Source organism: Phyllostomus hastatus, unplaced genomic scaffold (genome assembly GCF_019186645.2).
Source record: "Phyllostomus hastatus isolate PE091 unplaced genomic scaffold, TTU_PhHast_1.1 phas_contig_152, whole genome shotgun sequence".
Lineage (NCBI taxonomy): Eukaryota > Metazoa > Chordata > Mammalia > Chiroptera > Phyllostomidae > Phyllostomus > Phyllostomus hastatus.
Genome location: NW_025333622.1, coordinates 6,688,915 through 6,710,331, shown reverse-complemented (window position 1 = coordinate 6,710,331; position 21,417 = coordinate 6,688,915). Strand labels below are relative to the sequence as shown.

Sequence of the window (21,417 nt, the reverse complement as noted above, 5' to 3'; positions counted from 1 at the left end):
TTGGGTCAAATGCCTATTTGGTGTGTTTCCACATCCATATTTCTTTGATAGCATAATTATATGATGCTGTTATTTCTACATGTCTATTTGCCTCATAAGACATTATGATTATCTTCTTCAGCACTTAGCACAGTGCCTCACAGAGTTATGGCTGATTATTGCTTGTTCGTTAAATAGGGAAATGGATTAATCAGTGAGTAAGTGGATGAGTGAATGCATCATTTTAAAACTTCAATCAAATTTCTGTTCAACTGATCTGTCCTCAAAATCTTTCCCTTCTCTACCTAAAAAGTATCCATACCCACCTACTCCTCTCAGTCTGTCCTTTTACTTTGCTTTATTTTTCTCCATAGTATTTATGTACATCTGAAATTATGCATGTAGTTATTTATTTTTCCTTGTCTGTCTCCTCAATAGAGTACAACCTTCATGAGAACAGTGGCCTTGTCTAGGTTGTTCATGGATTCATCCCCTAGAACAGCTGCTGACAATATAGTCTATTTTTTCCTTTTTAAATAAATAAATGCATGTTTCAATTATATGTTTCTATGTAATAAATCCCCCCAAAATGTAGTGGCTTAAAACAACAAGCATTTTATTATATCCCATCATATTGTGGGTCAGGGATTAGTGCAGGGTTCAGCAGGAAGATTCTTCTGGCAATTGGAGGATCTTCCATTCTATTCAGCTGATAAGCAGGCCAGTCTGGAGCTTTACTTAACATTTTTGACTCCTTGACAGAGATGATCGAAGACTAGGCTTAGCTGGACCTGATGACCAGAGTGCCTACACATGACCTCTCTAGCGTGGCAGTCACAAGGCAGTCAGGTTCTTACTTGGTGGTTGAGAGATCCCAGAGTGAGCACTGAAAGAGGTATGGGCAGAAACCTATTACTTAACTTCAAAAGTGCCCCTTTGTCCTATTCTATTCCTCAAGCAAGTCACTAAGTCTAGTCTGTATTCTGGAGGAGGAGAATTTAATACCGTCTCTCCAAAGGAAAATGAGCAAAGGATTTATGGTCATGTTTTAATCTCATATGTTACATGAAAGGAAAAAACTTAGTGTACTAAATTTTTTAACATTTAGCATTGGGTAGACACATAAAACAAAACACTGATTGCTGAATAAATCAGATGTAAGTAGCTAAAAGGAGAAGAAATGACAACTCAGACTTCTTTTCTCTACCTCAAAAGACCAATTTTTATATAGAGATCAAACTTTTGAAAAAAAATTGATTAAACGTTGTATCAACTGCTCTGTTGAGTGTTATTCATGTCTTCTCTTATTTAGTTCTCACAAACCACCTTATTAAGTGGATATTATTGTATTCACCCCTTTTTTATAGATAATGAAAATGAGGCACAGAGACATACAGTAATTTCTCAAGATTACACAGGGAGTGATAGGAACCTAGGTAGTTCAATTTCAGAACCCATTCTTATTCATCAAACTATAAGGCTTTCAAGATAGGCATCATAATACATTGCAAGGCTGATATTTCTCCCTAAGAAGGAACAGGAAGGACATTAAAAAAAATTTTATTGTTGTTCAATTACAGTTGTCCCCATTCTCCCCAATACTCTCCCATGCCCTACCCACATCCACCTCCCACATTCAATCCCCCCATTGTCTTTGTCCATGGGTCCTTTATACATGGTCCTTGACAACCCTTCCCCTCCTTTCCCCTGTTATCCCACTCCCACCTCCCCTCTGGAAGGACCTATTTTAAGAAAGTAAAAAGAGCAGGAGCTTTAGAATCAGCCATGTGTCATAACCTTGAATCTTCCTAGTAATAACTGTGCAACTGTGGGCAAGTTATTTAACCTTATACTCATTTATTAATAGGGATGATAATATCTAGTTTTTAGGATACATTGAAGATGAAATTAAATATTTTAAAGTGCCTAGAAGAGAGCTGTCATTAATAAAGACTTACCAAGTGTTAGTTTCTCAAATATACAATAAAATATTATTTGGCCATAAAAAAAGAATGAAATCCTACCATCTGTGGCAAGATGAATGGACCTAGAGGGTATTATGCTAAGTGAAACAAGTCAGACAGAGAAAGACAATTACCATATGATTTCACTTATATGTGGAATCTAAAGAAAAAAAATAAATGAACAAACAAAATGGAAACAGAATCACAGATGCAGAAAACAAACTGATGGTTACTAGAGGGAAGAGGACTTGCAGGGCTGAGTAAAAAAAGTGAAGGGATTGAGAAATGTGGATTGGAAGTTACTAAAGAATCATGGGCTGTAAAGTACGGCATAGGAAATATGGTCAATAATACAGTAATATCTATGTATGGTGCCAAGTAGGAATTTGAATTATCATGGGGATTACTTTGTAAATTGGATCCCCCTTGAATTATCAGGGGAATTATATAATTGTCTAACCACTGTGCTGTAAACATCTGAAACTAATATAAAATCATATTGAATATGAACTGTAATAGAAAAATAAAAATGAAAGATATTAAATATAGACATCTTACCTAGAAAACAAGATAAAAATTTTATTCCATTCACCATTCAAAAGAAAAAGAAGACAAAAAAAAGTGTTTATTTCTTTTTCAAATACATATCAAATGCTCTAGTTATAGGGAGAATCAATTCCATTGTGTGTCACAGTTTTTCAGAATTAAAACCTGTGCAGAATTAAATATTTATATTGAGGGAAAAAAAAAGATGCTCCAGAAATTTAGATTTATCTGTCTCTCTCAGCCAGCTGTTTCTGCCCTATCTGGCATGGACAACAGAATCAATTCTTCTAACAAAAGCATATTTACCCCTGACAAAGTAGTAACAACCTGTCAACACAATTTTTTATTGGCAATAAAAATAGTTTTAGAAAAGTCTTACTTTTTAGTTAAAATCAGAATTAGAATGCCCTATAATGTAACATTGGTAAGAAAAAGACTCTAAATTTGGAATCTAGTTTCATGTTCTATTAAGTATTGTGGAAGGAGAAATGGTGACATTAGGATACCAGCACTTCAACTCTCACATTGTTCCTACTATCATTAGCATGAATATTTTATTAGCAATAGTATGTACTCATGGTTTTGTAAGAAAGTTTCCTTTTCCACAGCTTTTCTAAAGCACAAGATTGACACTAAACCACTTATAACTGTTATGTATAATAATTTACACTACTATTTTAAGTCCCAAATTAGCTACTTGCCTGACAAATAACAAAGAATATCGATTGCATCTACCATGCTCAAATTCTGTGGAATTGAAAAGGATGAGACATAAACTTGAGAGCAAGCAAGTAGCCCAATATACAGAATGTAAGTGCACCATTAGACTAAGGAAGAAGTAGGACAGCTTGTGGTGACCTAAGGGAAAATTTTGTGGCTATTAGAAGGAAGAAGAAAAAGTAATTAGAGGTTAAGTGCAGACTAGTGCTGCATAGAACAAATACAAAAGATGGAAACAGTCTTGATTTCTAGTACTGTCAGAAATTGTTCCCTAGCATATATTGTATTTTACATGGGCTTGTGTTACAAAATTTTAGTTTTGAATCTTAGAATAGGACTATTCTGAAGCAATGGGATATAATAATTACAGAAGAGAAATAGGTGGAAAATAAAGTCTGATTATTAGAATCCTCATGAAAATTATGAACTTAGTTTTTATAAATGAGGAGGCCAGAAGAAGCATTGGTAGGATCTTGAAGAAAATAAACATGGAAAGACTGAGGAGACTGCTTAGTCTTTGAGAAAGCAGCAGTCTCAGAGAGTGGCATAGCAATAGAACAGGCAATAGACAATTGTTAAACAAAGCCTTTTATAGCCAATGACTCACAAAGGCAGCACAAATCTCTGTTAATTATATCATTAGCACATTTCAATATGCCTCCCAGTGGAGACCAATGAAAAGGATAATGGTTTGCCCTTTCCCCTTCACTCTAAGTTGCTATCACTAAGTCTAGCAACCAAACAATAAAACAAACATCAAAAGAAAATAGACTTTTTATCATGGATGATATTCAAGCTCTATAAAAATTCTATGCCTCTTTACAGTCATGGAAAATCTTACAAAGTATTGCACTTAGGGTTGTTGTAATTACAACACCCACTAAATGAGATACAGTGGAAAAGTGATTGGGGAAAGTCCGAAAGTCACATGTGTAGCAATGCGCTGAGTCACCACTTATGGCAAGAATGTGAACTGGACCTGACTGGTGTGGCTCAGTGGGTTGGGTGCTGACCAAAAGGATGCAGTGTTCTATTCCCAGTCAGGGCACATGCCTGGCTTGCAGGCCAGGCTCCCAGTTGTGGGCATGTGAGAGCAACCACACACTGATGTTTGGTTGCCTCTCTAAAAATAAATGAATAAAATCTTTAGTAACAAAAAAAAATGTGAACTAGCCAATTGCTATACATTCTGGGGGAGGGGGTTGTTTCATTTTGTTTGTTTTGTTTTGTTTTGTTTTGTTTTTGGAGTTTTTTTTTAGGGGAGAGAAGAGAGCTATTCGAGTATGTTTTTATAGAAAATAAGGACTGGCAACTCAGTGTAATATTATAATGAGCATTTTGGAAGGGAAAGTGTTATACATATAAATGTAGGCAGCTGCATGGTATTCTTATAGTTTGATACCCACCAAAAGGAGTGCCTGTTCTCTAACCAAAAATGTCTTTCATTTATTGAGGTGTCTAAAATTCACACCATTACTTATCACTTTAAGATTACAAGTGGAAAGGAAGACCCTAGGTCTGTTGAGAAATGAGGCCAGGGATGAAGCGAGCCTGAGCAACATGAAAGTGTTTTTTTGTATTCAAGAAAGTGACCCAGAAAGCATGGGGTAGGGGTGGAGGGGTAGGGATGGTGGGGTATGAAAAGATAGCAAAGACTGCTCTTCCCAATATTATACGAGAATTTGGTCCAAAGGGAATAAGAGTTTGATATTTTCTATCTTTTTGTCTCACTCATTTAATTGACCATTTGGCCTCAATTATTTTTGCTGCTTATTGAGTTGAATTTTATGTGTTTATTACAAAGCTTCTGTTTGTTTTTGGAAGTAATTTTGCCTTTTGGCTCTTCAGATTGATTCCTTTCTATTCACTAATAATGGCTATTGATTATGACAACTTTTCCACTTCAGATGAAGTATAATAATATAAGAGCTTTAATATGCAGATTTACATCAAATCCAAGAGATATTTTAACCTAAATCTTTGGCATTTAGTTCAGGTAGAGGTACATATACTGTAGAAATTTTTGTATATAGAGAATTTTCATATATATGTTATATATCAATAGAGAGAAAGACACAAAGACATGTCTATGTACATTTTAAACTTCAACTGGACATCTTAAGATATTTAATCTGTCTAGGCAGTTACTCTTGTCTAGATGAGGAATTTTATCTGCAAAATTATTGGCAAAGCCCTATGGGCCTGTGTAAATTATGAAAGAAATATGGAAAAACCTAGACATTTTTTCTAAGAGAAATTATTCTTCTAAGATGACTTTCTAATAGTTTCATCTGTTAGTAATACAAATTTGTTTTTTATTGACATTTTTGAGAAAGAGTAATATCAATTTGTTCTCCCACTTATTTATGCGCTCATTGGTTGTTTCTTATACATGCCCTGATGGAACCAAACCTACAACCTTGGTATAGTGGGATAATGCTCTAACTAACCGAGCTACACAGCCAGGGCAATATAGCTCTTCTTGAACAGATTTTCTAACCCACATCTTCCTTTCTGACCTTCCACTTCCAAAAATTCTTTACCATCTAAAATGTATTCATTTCTGGAGAGTAAATCTAGACATCAGCCAAATAATTCATCTCCTCTGTCAACTGTTACTCCTAAAGTTATCCTTTCCAGAAAAAAAAATTAACCTGCTGATATCTCATTTTACCAAGTCATGGAATCTGCCTCAGAGCCTTTTTCCACACTGCATCCTAAGTGTGACACAAGACACTTAGGCCAACCAGCTCCAGCAATGGATGGGGGACACGGGCAAGAGTGTAATATGGTGTCTTGTCAAGGGAGTGTCAGGCTAAGATGGGCTAGAGAGGATATTTGTAAAATTCTGTCTCTTAGCTCAAAAAGTTAGGATTGCTGGAAAATCTATCAAGAAAATAAATGTTTTCTTTTTCATTTAACTAGCTTTGAAAGCCCAACCCTTGAAAAAGTCTTTCATTCATACTTAGAACTATTTAGAAAGGCGTTTGGAGGATCTAGAGAAGAAAACCACTGGACCAAAGTATGGCACTCCTGCATTAGAGGAGGACTTGTCTTTCCATCTATAAGGTTGTCTTCTGGTGAAATCTGTATGAAGTGATAAGAGCAGGTATGTATGCCTACTTTTATTTTCATTTTTTGTACAACTCACTTTAATTTGGTGACTTTTTTGTCGTTTAGAAGGCCTGTTAATTTCCTCTAATTAGAAATCCTCTGCTTCATCACTTTTGCTTAGGTCTCTCTTCTCAACATGCCTCACCTTCCACACTGTGGAAGGCTGCTTCTGTGGAACCCTGTGTCCTTTGGTTTTAATCCCAAATCCTCTTTCTAAAGCTCTCCCTTTGATCTCAGCATATATTTTTGAGAAACTGTTCATATAACTGCTTTTTAAAAGAAGTCAGCTGTTGCCCTGCCCAGGTAGCTCAGTTGGTCAGAGTGTTATCCCATATGCCAAGGTTTCAGGTTCGATCCAGGGTCAAGGTACTTACAAGAGTCAACCAATGAATGCATTAATCAGTGGAACTACAAATCTCTCTCTCTCTCTCAGTCAATAACTAAAATTTTTTTTAAATGAAAACATTTTTAAAAAGTCAGCAGTCAAACATGTTAACAAGATTACCATCAGATTTCCTTTGGCTCCTCAGTTTAAAAGTAGTTATGGTATCATTTTTTATATTTATTTATACATTTAACATTTTTATAATTCAAAATGAAAACTAAAAATAACTTTAAAAAGATATGTAGAAAATTTCCTTCACATTGCCCATGGCTTTACTTAATTATTTATACATATGTTAAATTTATAAATAGTATATATTTTATGTGAGGTTTGTTTGTTTGTCAATATAAAGTATTTACCTAGACTTCTATTGGTTTTTTTCACAATGATTATTACCTGTTACATTGTAAATACCAAATCAACTATCCAAAAGCTGTTATGTTATTTTGTTGCAACACTGACGGGGGAACTTAAGTGTTGCTCTCCATTCTGAACCATTCATTGACTTGCTCTAGGCCTTTCTGAATCACTGCAGTAAAGTACCCAAAATGAGGTAACATATTTTATGATTCCAAAATGTTTCCAGTTATTACATGTCTCCATACCTTACTTCTACCCTTACTGCCCATGTATAAAAACAAATAATTACAGCTTTCAAAATTACTAAAAAAGCAGAATGATTTTTGCTATTTGGATTTTGAGATATAAATTGTAAAGCCCAGCTATTATGATTAAGAGGAAAAGTATTATACTTCACAGTACTTTAAAATATCCTTGCCTTACACATTCCAACTATTACTGATTTATTCCTAAGTTAATTAAGTACAGAATTGCTACATATTTCAAACACATATCTAGCTATTAGATTTTAGTGTATTAGGGGTCATCAATGTCTTTTAGAATCTTAGAAATAATCATATAGAATATAAATTTACTTTTGAAAGTGCTCTATCTAAAGCACTATTTTTAGATTTTGTGTCCTACTGTAATAGCCTCATTATTTTGCTTAGAAATTCATTGCTTAGTTTTTGCATCTATATGAAAGATCTCGTAGGCTCCATCTATAATAAGAGACTTATCCAGTATGTTAATTTTTTAATGCTACTTAAAAAAAAGAGTCTGCCTTCTTCTGATAAACCACAGATTTTAATAACATGTCCTCTGAATTAATTCTGTAAATGCAGTACTAAAGTTCAGCACAGCGATCTAGGGTGTTTAATTAGTTTGCAGCTGCACAGCTAGGATAACATTTCTTGCTGAGGAGGTGGCTTGGTATTCATTATTTGGGCTCTGGTTCAGAGTTCAGTGGTCATTTTAAGCTTTCTTAAAGAACTGATTGTCTTTGTGTTCAGGGAAAGACCATATGTTCTCCTGCTTAATCATTACTCTAAAACCCTTACTAGTGTTCTTGACATGACTGTATAGTCATTGATTTGGCCTTAACATAACAACTAGTGGAAATCTTCTAGACATAGAAGGATCCTGAGTGATCAAAAGATAATTGGAGTTTTTAGTTTAACTAGCATACAAGTAACATAGATAGAACCTAAATCTCAACTGCTTTACCATTTCAAAATTCTTTAAACTTATAAAACCTTTAAAATGATGAATATAGATTATAAAATTTTAAAATTTCTTTTGAAGCAATATAAATATTAAATATATTTTCTACATTTTCCAGGAAATTGTACCATTTTATATAACCTAGAGAGTATGAAGACAATACAAGGTATAGTAGATTAAGTCGGGAAATGAAGAATATAAACACAGTCATTGAGTGAATATTATAAAAAATACATTGTCTAATGTCATCCTCGTAGCAAGTGTAGAAGTTTGTCCCCATTTTACATGGGGGGAGGTGGGGCTAAAGAATCAGAGCAGTTGGGGAACTTGCCCGAGATCACACAGCTAGTAAAATTCAGAACTGGGATTTGAATCCAGTCCTACCTTACTTGAAAGCTCTCGCTCTTTCTAAATGTCACATTGCATTCTCCTCAAAGCCAAGTTTAAGATTCATCTTTCACATAATAATTTTCCCAATGAATTTTAATTCCCTTGGCATGGATTTATACAATGTGTACTATACCATTGCATACTTATATATTTAAATATTTTGTAATTTTATGACTTTTCAGGGCTATTAGATGTATATAGTCCCCAAGTCCAGACACTATATTCTCTACTGTCTCTTATGCCCCCATGGCAAGAACAACTCAGGGCAAATTATACGACTTTAATACCATTCATGTCAGGGTACAATTGCAGAGATCATTTGATTGTTCACTTTTTATACTGTACCTATATGTATTGTTAAAAAATATATAAATACATACATGTAGATGATTATTTATACTTAGTATTGAAAAATGTAGTTATAAATGTCCAAAGTGTGTAAGATATTGGGGGAGAAGTATAAAGAATGCATGCATAATTATATGATACCATATCTGGCTTTACTGTTTGAATTCTTGCAGATAAAGAAAATGAAATAGGGTAGGCAGTTTAATTATTTTTCTGTTTATAATAGTAATGGATAAGGTTTCAAAAATCTGAGAAAAGATGGCTAAGAAACAGAATAAGATGAATATAAAGCTGCTAAATACTTAACACTTCATTTCAAAGACTTGAAGAAAAATTATAAAGGATACTGACAACGTATACCGCAGAAAAAGATGGCAAAATGTATGCAAGGTACACATTAATGTGATGATAAAAAAGATATGCCATATTTAAGAAAATGGGAGAACATTATAATCTTTAGTTAGAACTATCTTCCAAAATATTACTACAAGTACAGGTTATGTACACAGGCTATTATATCAGTAGACTAATGGTAGCTCAAACAGGATTAAACATGGCCAAATCAATATGATTGTATTTTCATTCTTTCTGGCAGATTATTTAGTATATAAGTATTCCTGTAGTACTATAAACAGGCATTATTACCTAGGAAAAACAATTTTGCTGTGAAAAACTCTTTGTTTCACGGTAGAGTGAATTCATATAGCTTACACTGAAACAAGGCATTTGAGAAATATAAAAAAATTAGGTGAATAAAATAAGTGAAATAATAATGGAAAAACACATGTAACTCTCAATGTTCAGGTTGTGTATAACAGCAAAGCATTAAAAGGGGTCCAGAAATTAGAACTGGGAAACCCAAAAATGCAGAGAAGTTGAGAATCATGACAAGGCATGGGAATCAGGATAATTTTTCAGAAGCACACACAATTAAAGTTCAAGATGAGGCAGTATGGTGAGAAACCAAGCAGTAAGCAAGCAGAAGTGAGTCTAAGCAGATGTGAGAAGGAAGTCTAATCATTGGGTCAGAAACTGGGCAGGCAAACAGAAGATTAAGAAGACATATTTACTAGGGTTCATGGCAAAGAAGGAGAACCTGGATGACACAGGTTCCAAAACAGAAATGCAAATCAAAGAGTCTGAACTTGGTTAGTGGTCTGGAACCAGAAAACTCACAATAGCCAGGAGAATAGAAGAAAACAATTTGAATCTGTGACAAGCTGTCTCCAAAAGTGTCTCCACAATTACCATGGAGAAATTTCATAAAGAAATAAGTATTTCTAGGTCTAGAATAGAAATAGGAAGATACGCCCTGGCTGGTGTAGCTCAGTGGATTGAGCACGGGCTGTGAACCAAAGCATCGCAGGTTCGATTCCCAGTCAAGGCACATGCCTGGGTTGCAGGCCATGGCCCGCAGCAACCGCACATTGATGTTTCTCTCTCTTTCTCCCTCCCTTCCCTCTCTAAAAATAAATAAATAAAATATTTTTTAAAAATAGGAAGATGCATCTGACCAGACACAGCGTATTGCCAGGTTTTCATGATGATGATAATTTAGCAGTTTTACCTACAAAATTTCAAAGTTGGTGCTCCCTCCATCTCTACCACAAAATAGTTCCTTACCTGTGCCCTCAGCCCTATCTCTAGAAATCTGCCAACTATATTCCATGTAACTATGATTTGCAATTGCTTTATATCTCTTCCAGTTCACCTACTTGATTGCCCTTATTCTCATGACAATTTCTTCAACTCAATTCAGTGAGGTATTTTTCTTAAACAAGTAATTAACAACAACAATCCAACAAGTATGATTCTCCCATACTTGTTTTTTGTTAATATCTGAAGGAGATTTTTTAACTTTCTGGGACCTTTCAACTATGAAAACTTATTACAAACTTGAATCTCCAAGTCAAAGGTTTCCCTTCCCCCTCACTGTCTCTGTGCACTTTTACTCCCCTCCTGCCTCCCTTCCAGAAGCTTTGATTCTTTTAGTGTTGAGGAAAGGGAGGATGGGAGAGGAGAAAAGGGCAGTCTCTTTTTTTGGCTAGACTCCACTGCAAGCCCCTTTGGCAGATGATGCCTTCTGTGGGCAGGCATTCAAATACTGACTCTCTTGCAGGTACATGTGAGAATTTTTGGAAGAGCTGAGCAAGGCCACTGGTAGGAACTGGTACCAGAACATCACCTGCTAGAAGGCAGGATTCTGGCTGTACTAGGGATTCAATTTCCAGCTCCCTGCTTCACTCAGGTCTAGCAACCTCTCCTATTATTAAAACTTCATGGTTATTACTCATTTCCAGGTGCAGTAATCACCGAGGCTGATATGTATTTGTGTGCAATGACTGTTCTGCCTTTGAGTTCTCTATTTCCAACACACACACATACAAATGGGGAATGGTATTACACAATGCAGGAAGTCTGGTCCAGTAGATTTGAGAAAGAACCCTGTTACATGCATTCTGAAAAATGCTCACCAGATAATTGTATTATGAACTGAATTGTGTTCTCCAACCAAAATGTATATGTTGAAGCCCAACCCCCAAATGTGATATTTGGAGATAAGGCATTTAGGGAGTAATTAATGAGATTACAAGAGTGGGGCCCTAATCTCATAGGATTTATAAGAAGAGGCAGATACCACAGAGATCTTTTTTCTCCATACATACACAAAAAGGAAAGAACACAGCAAGAACATCACTGTCTACAAGCCAGGAAGAGAAATCTCACCAGGGACAAAACCTTATACACCTTGATCTTGGACTTGTAGCCTTCAGAACTATGAGAAATTTTTGTTTAATCCACCCAGCCTGTAGCATTTTATAGCATCCCAAGCAGTCTGGTGATCTGTGCTCATGTCCATCCCCACTGAGGAACTCTGTACCAGACTTTCTTAAACTCTTTAACAACTGTAACCACAATGGGAAGCCCCAATTCTGAGTCACTGGAGAATATCATATAAAGCTATATTGTTATAAAATCATACTCTAAATTTACCTAGGCCTTGGATAGCATTTTCTTTATCATTTGCTCATCCTTCAGTTTCTTTACTCTACCCATTCCAGTCCTAGTCTTCCTCAATTCTGGCTGATAACCATAAGGACCTATTACATATGAAATATTAAGATGCTATTTATCCTATGTCCTCTTTCCTCTAAACTTCAATTTTTACTCTTCATTCATACTTTTTTTGTATCTTTTTCTTCTACATCAGAGAAAAGATGTTCCTTTTCAAGGTAACCCCCTTTACCTATTTTAGATCCTCCTTCTTCTGACCTCTAACCACTACCCAGCACTTTCAGCTTGCCTCCATTGACCTCCTTCCTCTCTACCATCAAAATTACATAAGTCAAAAAGCTGCCCCTCAGTGCCTTGTTTTCTGATGACTGGTAAATTGGCTTCTTTCCAATATTTCTATCTGGAAGAAAAAAATGACCCAGTATCCAGTCACCAGAATTAAAGAGCAAGGCAGTGGACATAAATTCAGAATTCATTATCAGAGCAGTAATAGTTCATTTGTTTGTTCATTCTCTTCAGCCTATTTTTATTTTAAGGACCTATTATGTGTCAGGTTCTGTTAGGCCTGGCATGTAATAAGTGCTTAAAAGCACTTATAAATGGATAGATAAACTATGACCTTGATGCTATATCTCCTAAACATGTTTGTTTTCTTACTTTAGCAAGCTGAGAGGACATCCTTTAGGATAAAAAAATGATTAATGAATAAATGGATGATTAACATTGTTCTTGTCTTTGAGGGGCCGCGGTCATGAAATGGGTGAATTTTATAGAAGTTAGAATAGAAAGAAATACTCAAGTATAAGAACTTAGTATTAGAAATAGCCAGGGAAAGAAAAAGAAGAAGTGATGAACACAACAAAAGACTTATGATGAAGGAAACAGAGATGGTGAGGTGCTTCAAAATTACCTAAAAGGGCTGTCAAAAATATCTATCTGCTGGCTTCACTGCAAACAGACTCAATTGAAAACTCTGTGACTGTGGCTCCAGAAACCGCCAATGCTCAGATCACACAGGTCATTCTTCTCACATTCTAGTGTCCTGAAAAACAAAGGAGTCATTTCAAAGAAAAGGCAGGCAGTAATAAAAAACTCCATAAGAACGTAGGCACTTAAAAATACAGAAACGTAAGATTTGCTCCAAATGTGACAAAAATCCTGCTGATTGTCCCATTGATAGTGTAAAAAGATATTTTAGTAATCATTCACTAAGGATGGTAGAGTAGGAACCTTGGGCCTGGGTCCTTGATGGCTGTGTCTAGCATCTGAATCAATCATGCTGTCACCTACCTCTGAACTTCTAATGTGACAATAATAAACTCCTGGTCATTAAAGTAAGTAAATATGTACATTCTTGTTTGCAGTACATGTACATGTAATAAGGAGTAAAGAATGAATACTTATGAGTAATAATGACAACATTTACGAGCACTTAGTACACAACAAGTACTCTGTTAAGAACTTTATATAGATATCTCACCAAAATGTCACAACAACCCTATGTAACTCACCATTATTAATGGGAAAATAAATGAGTTCCATTTATGTAGGTGAAAGATATAATACTAGTAAATAATAAAGGGATAAGACAATAGATGTGGTAAATTTGTTAAATTCCAATTATTTTTTCCTGGCATTTCTAATGCCCATCTTCTTTTGTATTAATTTAAATCCTATATATCATTCATTGCACAAGTCCAAATCCTCTTTTTCCTCAACATTTAAACCTGAGTTTTCCTTTTTGTTTTAATTCTATAGAATTTAGATTTAGGATCATACTTTATGACCTAGATTATACAACATTTGGGGTAGAAGAAATGCCTTATACCCAGAAGAGTACAGAGGGTAGAAAAAAGTGCCTTATACCTAGAAGAGTACAGGGTGTTAAATAGTTCCTATCAAATGATGACATCTAATCATTTTGCATTTTTTCCTCTATAAAAATCTTCCATTATGTGACTTGAAAATTCTTATTTTAGGCTTACCTATAATCATACTTCATTTAATTCAGCAAATGTAATTAATTTGTTACTAATAACACTTCTCTGTAGTTTTCAGCTAAGTAATATTTCTCTTGACATCTCTCTCTGGTTATCAGGTTAATGGAAATTTGAGAACATATACAGCTACTTGTTTAGGATGCAGTGAATATTCTGCCTCCTTGCCTCCCTACAGCTGTCAGTTCTCCTTAGCATTCTGCAATGATCAGAACTGACACGTTCACATATACATGTTTGTATTTGAGGAAATGACATGGTTTTAAAAATATGCTGCTGTTGGCATGTCTTTATTTGGTCCTATTGCTAGATATATATGACAGCTTCTTGAGGAAATATAGATCCTAATATTTCCCTTTATATTTGATTATATTGAGGATTTTAGAAAACTGTCTTCATGAGCTATACATAATTAGTTCATGTTGATCAACTTGTCAGAAAAGATGTCAGTAGTTTAGATTTACTCCACTAAAATGAATGTACTTTAATGATTTGCAAAATACAGTATTTTGAATACATGACCTATATTCAATGTTTACAACCTAAATAGTAACTGGACATAAGATTTAAATACTTTCATAAATTTTGCATTGTAACTAAAAAGATATTCAAAGAGTATTAACAGAACTTTTAAAATTAAGTCTTTTGACAATCAATTGCCAAAAGATTGTCAAATGACTTGACGATACTATGCTATTCTTATTATGCAATGATATATTTCTGGATCAATTAAATCTATGGGATGAGGTCTAACATTAAGAGGATATGGTTATATATTTAGTAACATGTTTGAATTCAAGTAGTTCCATCTTTTTATTAGAAAACACTAGTTTAGCAAACAAATATTTTCTTGAGCTACACCCTGAGTGAGACATATGCCATTAAGGGTGTTTCAATACTAAACTTTTGGAAAAAAGAAAAAAATGAATTTCCTAATGTAACCTGTACAGTTATTTCTATATTGATTCAGCCTTTATTTGCTATTTAAGCAATGAAAATATAAAGCTAAACTACACAGTACAATCATCTAGGACTGGAACAATAAAAGTATATCACTGCATGTGACTCACATTTCATTAAAATGCACATAAATACATTCTTGGATATACATGTGTATAATCTCCATAAATAAAAACTCTTTTGAAATCATGATGGAGATGCTGAGTAATTTTTCATGACCACAACACTTTAAGAGCGTATATTTTATTTTCTGGAGCTACAACAAACCCACAAAGTGAACAGATTCTAGTTCAACCTGTTATACATTTTGCTAATGTACTATAGCAATGATTCATACATAGATTAACTTTATGTCACATTCTTGATTAAAGTAGAATACATAATTCAGTTTTCTATTGCCACTTCCTTGGAGGAAGAGTTGGACAAAAGCCAACGATTCTTAAACGTCTCTAAGCCATTTTGAAAAGTTAATCTGTTCTGTTAAGTTTTGAAATAACGTCAGGAAGGACTATGGTACCACACTAACCAATTCCTTAACAGTGACTAACTTTGCTTGCCAAGGGCACAGCTCAAAGGGTTGGTAATGCATGTCCTGGTAAAATATGTTAATTCATAAAAAATTATTTTCAACAGGATTAACTTAAAGAATTTTTCCTTTCTAAACTTTATATATCTTATTTCAAAGCCTTTAAAAATATTTAAATACAAATGCTACCAGAGAATGAATATACATAATAAAATCCTTCGAATTACCTGTGTGCTTTTAAGACGTTACGAATATTTTTTTCCAGTCTCAGAATTAAGAGAAAGGAGGCAACTGCAGAAATTATCTTTTTATTCTGATTAAGAGGTGTTGAAAACAATACTGACAAGGTCTCTGAATGAGCGCTGATGATTAGTTCAAAAATCTAGAGATTAGAAGCTGGAGCGAGGTATTTTAGGGGAGACACTAATCTTTACATGTGTCTGCGTGTAGGAAGGAAAAACCCGTTTTATTTTTTAAAGTAGATGTCACAGCCCAGGGTTTTTTATTGACTTGTAAAACCTCTTGAACGTTGGGGCAAAGCAGGCTTAGCATCTAAATTCCGCATGATAACTCGGTGTTTTTTTGTCTTTTCCCCACAGGAAGGGAGGGTGAGGGGTAAAGATGGTACCAGTGAACTAAAAGAGCCAACAGCTTGGCATGGGTAGAAAAAGCAAACCCAGAACACCGGGATTTTTAAGCGCGACTCCTGAGGGACCGGTTTGCACCAGCGGTACGCCGGCATTAACCCTCTGGGCGCTGCAGCGGGATCCCAGCCAGGTCTCTGCGGGCCCGACCCTAAGCAACAGAGACCGGGCGTCCAGCACTCGAAGGGATGGGATGGGCTCTCCTTTCCTAAGAGGGAGCGAGCTGCGAGGCACTTCGGTCGTCCAGCGCTGGATTCAAGACCCGGGACCCGCGTGGAGTCCGGTAGGGAGTGGAAAAGAGGTGCTTCGAGGAGGCACTCAAAGGTCCGCCGACCAGTGGTCAGACTTAACCTGTGGTCCCCAGCAGCGCGGGCCCTCCCACGCCCTATGGCCCAGCTCCTGGGCTCTGGAGGGGTGCGGGCGGAGGCTGGTTTGGCTGGGCCGTAGGTGAAAGACGTCCGCCTGCGGCAGTCAATGCTCTCCAGCCTTCCTACTCGCAGTAGTCCGGCCCCGCGCCGACTGAGCCCAGTGACTGACAGAGTTACAGCCTCGCGCGCCACAGCCACCCCCTCCCCCGCCCCCGTCCGTTCCCCACCCCCCGCCCTGATACGTCATGGAAACACGGACGTCAGAACCGCCCAGCCAATCGCAGGCAGCGGCAGGAGGAAAGGAGTTAGAGGCAGGGGGCGGGGCAGCGGCCACTCAGGACGCTCAGGAAAGGAAGAGAGGGAGGGGCGCGCGGAGGCGTGAGTCCCCCGCCCCGCACTCCAGCCACCCTTTCCCGACCGCTGGGCAAGTTCTAATCGCCAGGTGCGCGCTCGCCGACGGGGACGCGCTCGCCGGGTCCTCCCCTTAAACGCCCTCTGTACTCCGCTCGGCTCCCAGGCTCAGTCAGAGCCTTGCTACCTCGGCGCGCGCACGCGCGCGCGCGCCTGCCCGCCCGCCCCCAGGCTCCCCGCGGGCCGCATCACGTGACCGCGCCCAGCCAAGGCGGCGGCGGCGGCGGCGCGAGCTTCGGCGGCAGCGGCGGCAGCGGGAGCAGCTGCGCCGCCAGCGTGGAGCGAGAGGCGTGTGGGTGTGAAAAGAAGGGAGCACCAGACCGGAACGGGTGAGAGTTCTCCTTCCCTTGCCTATCCCGAAAGTCTTGAGGGCCACCCGGTGCAAACGGACTCATGCCCTAAGCAGCGCGCAGTCCCCTTGTGCTCAGCAGTCCTCTCCGCGGGCCCCGCCCCGAGCGGGCCGGGCTGCGGTGCTCACCAAGGGGGCTGCACCCCGCCTGCCGCTGCCGTTGCGGATGGCGGGGTGAGGCTGCCGGTGCTGAGTGCGGCGCGCCCTGTGTGCGGCTTTTCGGAGCCTAGGAGGCGGGTCTTGCGGGGACGCGGGCGGCCACTCGGTGGCTGCCGGGCTCTGGGCGGGGGCCGGGCGCCGCCTCCTCCTGCTCCGCCGCCTCCTCACAGTGAAGCGTGAGTAGGGAGCCCCAGCTGGTGGACGCCGAGCGTCTCGGCTCCGTGACCGCCTCATTCTCTAGGTGCAATCGCACCTCCGCGTGGCGCCCCGAGCCCTAAAAGCCGGCTGCGGACACTCCAAGGAACGAGCCCCCATTCTCTGCGCTTCCCGCTGTCACTTACCCTAACCTCGACCCTCCTGTAGGCTCCTTTTCCTTTACTCCTTCGGAAAATGGTTCCTGCTGCCCGGCGAGGTGAGTGGCGGCCGCTGTCCGCCCGCGGCCGGGGCGATGGGACAAGTCACCTGCGGGAAGGCCGGGCGGAACACGAGGGTCAGGGCGTCGCGGAGAGGGCCCTGACAGCTGGGGGCCCCGCGAACTGCGGCCGCTTCGGCGGGTTCGGGAGAAGCCGTCCGGGGCGTTCCGGGGGCCTCTCGCAGGTTGTCTCCTGCCGCGCCCGCACCAGGAGATCGTAAAGGTGAGCGGGTTCCTGGGCGTGCGCTTCAGCACCGGGTCCGGCGAGAGGCCCCGCCCAAGACCCGAGGGACCGGGCTCAGTGGGGCTTGGTGTGTACACCCGCAGGTCTCCGAGCCGCCTCGTCCAAGAGGTAGCTCATCCAGTCGCCGGCCGCCCCCGCCCGGCGCTTGGTGACCTTGAGGGCAGCGGTGGCCGGCCCTCTTTCCCCGCGTCTGGAGAGGGTCACCCCATTAATCTCCGGCTTCGAACCCACTCGGTCTCCGCAGGGGACGCCTCGTTGGACCCTGTTCGGTGATGATTGATTCGTGTTACACCGGACAGTGATTCGCTGGGAGTTCGAGAGCCGCCGTCTCGCCTTTCTCCGGGCGTTCTGTCCCTTCGCGCCCCCAAGGATGTTCCCGGTTGCTTCCGATTTTCGCTTTGGGATTTAGTTTAGGAGAACAAAAAAAATATTCTGCGTTCTCCAACTCCCTCTTTGGAAAGGGTCAGTGAAAAAGAACCGCATTCCAGTTACGAGGTTGGGTGTGTGCTCTCTCTATTCCATCCTGCAGGAGAATCCTGTGGCTAAGCTAGTTAGCGACCCCTGGTCCTGCGCCGCGGTCACTAGCCAGGTTGGACTCGGTGCGCATTGCATTCACCAGTTTTCTGCGGGACTCGCAGCACTGAAAAGTGTGCTTGTATCCTGTGCGGTGCAGCGGGCTTGACGCCTAGGGCAGGGCAGGGGTACTCAGGGTGGGCTGAAGGGATCTGTAAATCTGCAGAGGGATTGCAGGTGTATTTTTACCTTTCCCTTGAGTTAGATCGCAGCGGACAGCCACTTTGGCTGCTGTGCATTCCACTTTTCTGGGTTTATTAATAAGCTAATGGCTCCTGTTGGTTTTAATTGCTGTTCATGATAAATTAGTTAGGGATTTATATTCGTACGTGTGTAAGTACATGCTTGTGTCTGTCTTGGACTATCTGCCTTTAAACATGGAAGCCTTTGTTGTGTTTAACCTCCCCCACCTCAGGACAGTGTTATTTTAAAATAAAGCTTTTATACAGCGTGGGTGTATTTTATAATAAGTACTTGTAAGGATCTGCTTTGTATGAGGATCTGCTGGGGCAGAGGGTGTGTAACCCTTTGGATGGTGGCCCATGAGAGTGAATGGAGGGCCTTCACCGCTTGCACTGCTGCTAGATTTCCCCAGACTCCCTATCCTTGTGTGTGGCCGAGTCAGAGGCGGATTGCGGGAATTAGAGGGATTGGAGGAGAATCTCTTTCTGTACTTGTGCCTTTCTGTTGGGACCCTCCCTCATCTTTCTTTTTTGACCGGGTGAGTTCAAATTTAAACTAAATGGAAAACATTTTCTTTAAAGGGAACCTCTGAAAGCTAGTATATGACATGGGCTTATTTAGCCATGACTTAAAGGGGATGTTTTAGTTTCTACCTTGCTTTGGATGAGACAGTTAAATTGCTGTAATTAAGGGTGGATCTCTGTCCTGATTTTGGCTTGGGTGTAACTGCAAAGATCTTTGAAAAGTAACTGTTCTTGCCTACCATATAGTCTGCAAAAGTGAGTCACAATAGGGTGAGTTGAGGACAGAGCGCCACCTTTAATTTAAAATTTCATGATTTTGTTTTATTAAAATTGTGAAAATTCTGAGTACGCCTTCTTGATTTTTATTGCAGTTGTCGTTACTGACATCTTTATATGTATAAGATGATTTTGTCTTCATTTTTCTGTAATTCCTCTTTTGGGGGGGATTTCTGCAATTATATGGGAAGTCATAGTTTTTAAATTTAAGCTTGGGGTTTAGTGTAGGATTCTGAGATGAGGTGAGAAACTAAGGGTAATGAGGTCTCAACACTTCGGAAAAGAAATAAGTAATAGGACAATAGGTACATTGGTAAGTGGCAACTAGCCATTGTCACCAAATAAGGGTACCTACCAGCATGATTGTGGTCTTACTTTTTTTTTTAGTTTGTGTGCTATTAACATTCTAAGTAAACATGTAAAGTTATTAACCTTGCTTGAATAAGGGATAGTAACTCTTTTTGTTTGTCATCTTCCAACAGCTTACCTTTTATGGTTTTACTGAGAACTTTACAATTACTGTACCTGTTTTTATTTATTCATTTTTTATTTTTTTTTAATTTATTTTTAGAAAGGGGAAGAGAGGTAGAGAAACATATGTGTGAGAGAAACATTGATGGGTTGCCTCTTGCATGCCCCCAACTGGGAACCTGGCTGGCAACCCAGGCATGTACCCTGACTAGGAATTGAACCGGTGACCTTTTCAATTTGCAGGCCTGCACTCAATCCACTGACCCACAGCAGCCAGGGCAAATTCTTTAATTTGGTATTGTTTAAAAAAAAAAAAACAAATTAGGACTTGCAGCAGGACTTCCATTCAGAGTTATTAAAGACAGTGTTGGAAAAAATGGTTTCCATGTCTGGCTCCTCTCATGTGTATTTCATATAAAGTTAAATGGAGTTTTTATTGCTTAGAAACCAAGTGCTGTAGTGACAGTTGAATTGGTGAGATTTCCTTCCCTGCCCACTTTGCTTCCTCCTGTCCCCCTCCCTCCCAAATAAAACATTTAAGGCACACTATCTCTTCACACTATCTCTCAGGCTCAGAATGTTTTCTGATTATTGTGGCTGCAAATATACCATAAAGAAACAAAGATTTAGCTCTTAATGAATAAATCAATACATGGATACTACTAAATATAGTTTTAATTATAAACTACAAGCTATTTTTGTCCTATCTGCATTTAAGTTTCAGCAGTTGGGATTTCTTCAGAAACTACTATAAAACATAAGCTATTGAACCATAGGTAAATTTTATTAAGTTAAAACTAAACAAATCCACTTGAAGTGAAAGATGGTTTAGGCTTGATCAATCTGTGGAATATGACATTGAGCAATTAGGTTGATGCATGTATGCAGAGTAATTGTACATCATTACTCATACTTTGATAGGATATCTTGATTTAGGGATTTCATTTGTCTGGCAGACTTCATTTTGGACAAAACAATCTCTTACCGTGTGAATTGAGTTGTATAGGTCAACAGGTGTTAAGAGGAATGGTTAATTACAACCTGCATTGCTGGTCTTTTCAACACTAGCCAAAAAGAGTATTTGCCCTTTTTATCCTTTTATCTTTTTACACATATGCAGTTGAAACTTGTTGTTTTCACTTTTTAATTCCAGAATTTTGTGATGAATGACGGAAAAACAACCTAGTAAAGATTAGGAAGCAGAAACTTAAGAATTATATTTTTACAGTCTGGGTAAGAGTATTTACTCACCTGGTCAGAAAAGCATAATTATTTTCTGGTAGGTGTCATCATATA

The 21,417-nt window shown here is 38.9% G+C and overlaps 1 protein-coding gene and 1 long non-coding RNA gene across 6 annotated transcripts in view; one reads left to right on the top strand and one right to left on the bottom strand.

Moving 5' to 3' along the window:
• Positions 1-583: 583 nt before the first annotated feature.
• Positions 584-17,914, bottom strand: LOC123813553. The gene is made up of 3 exons (XR_006784767.1): positions 17,780-17,914; positions 12,935-13,066; positions 584-865 (listed from the first exon to the last, which is right to left on the bottom strand). It is a non-coding gene; the product is annotated as an uncharacterized LOC123813553 (long non-coding RNA).
• The window catches only part of ATP2B1 (ATPase plasma membrane Ca2+ transporting 1), a 126,364-nt gene continuing 121,923 nt past the window's right edge, over positions 16,977-21,417 (top strand). For 2 of the 5 annotated variants that reach the window (XM_045830625.1, XM_045830629.1), the window contains exon 1: positions 16,977-17,259. The gene's annotated coding sequence lies outside the window, so the exon portion shown is untranslated. Of the gene's footprint in view, positions 17,260-17,715; positions 17,851-18,338; positions 18,557-21,417 lie in introns of those variants that run through there. The other 3 variants (XM_045830627.1, XM_045830628.1, XM_045830626.1) reach the window with 3 other exon arrangements.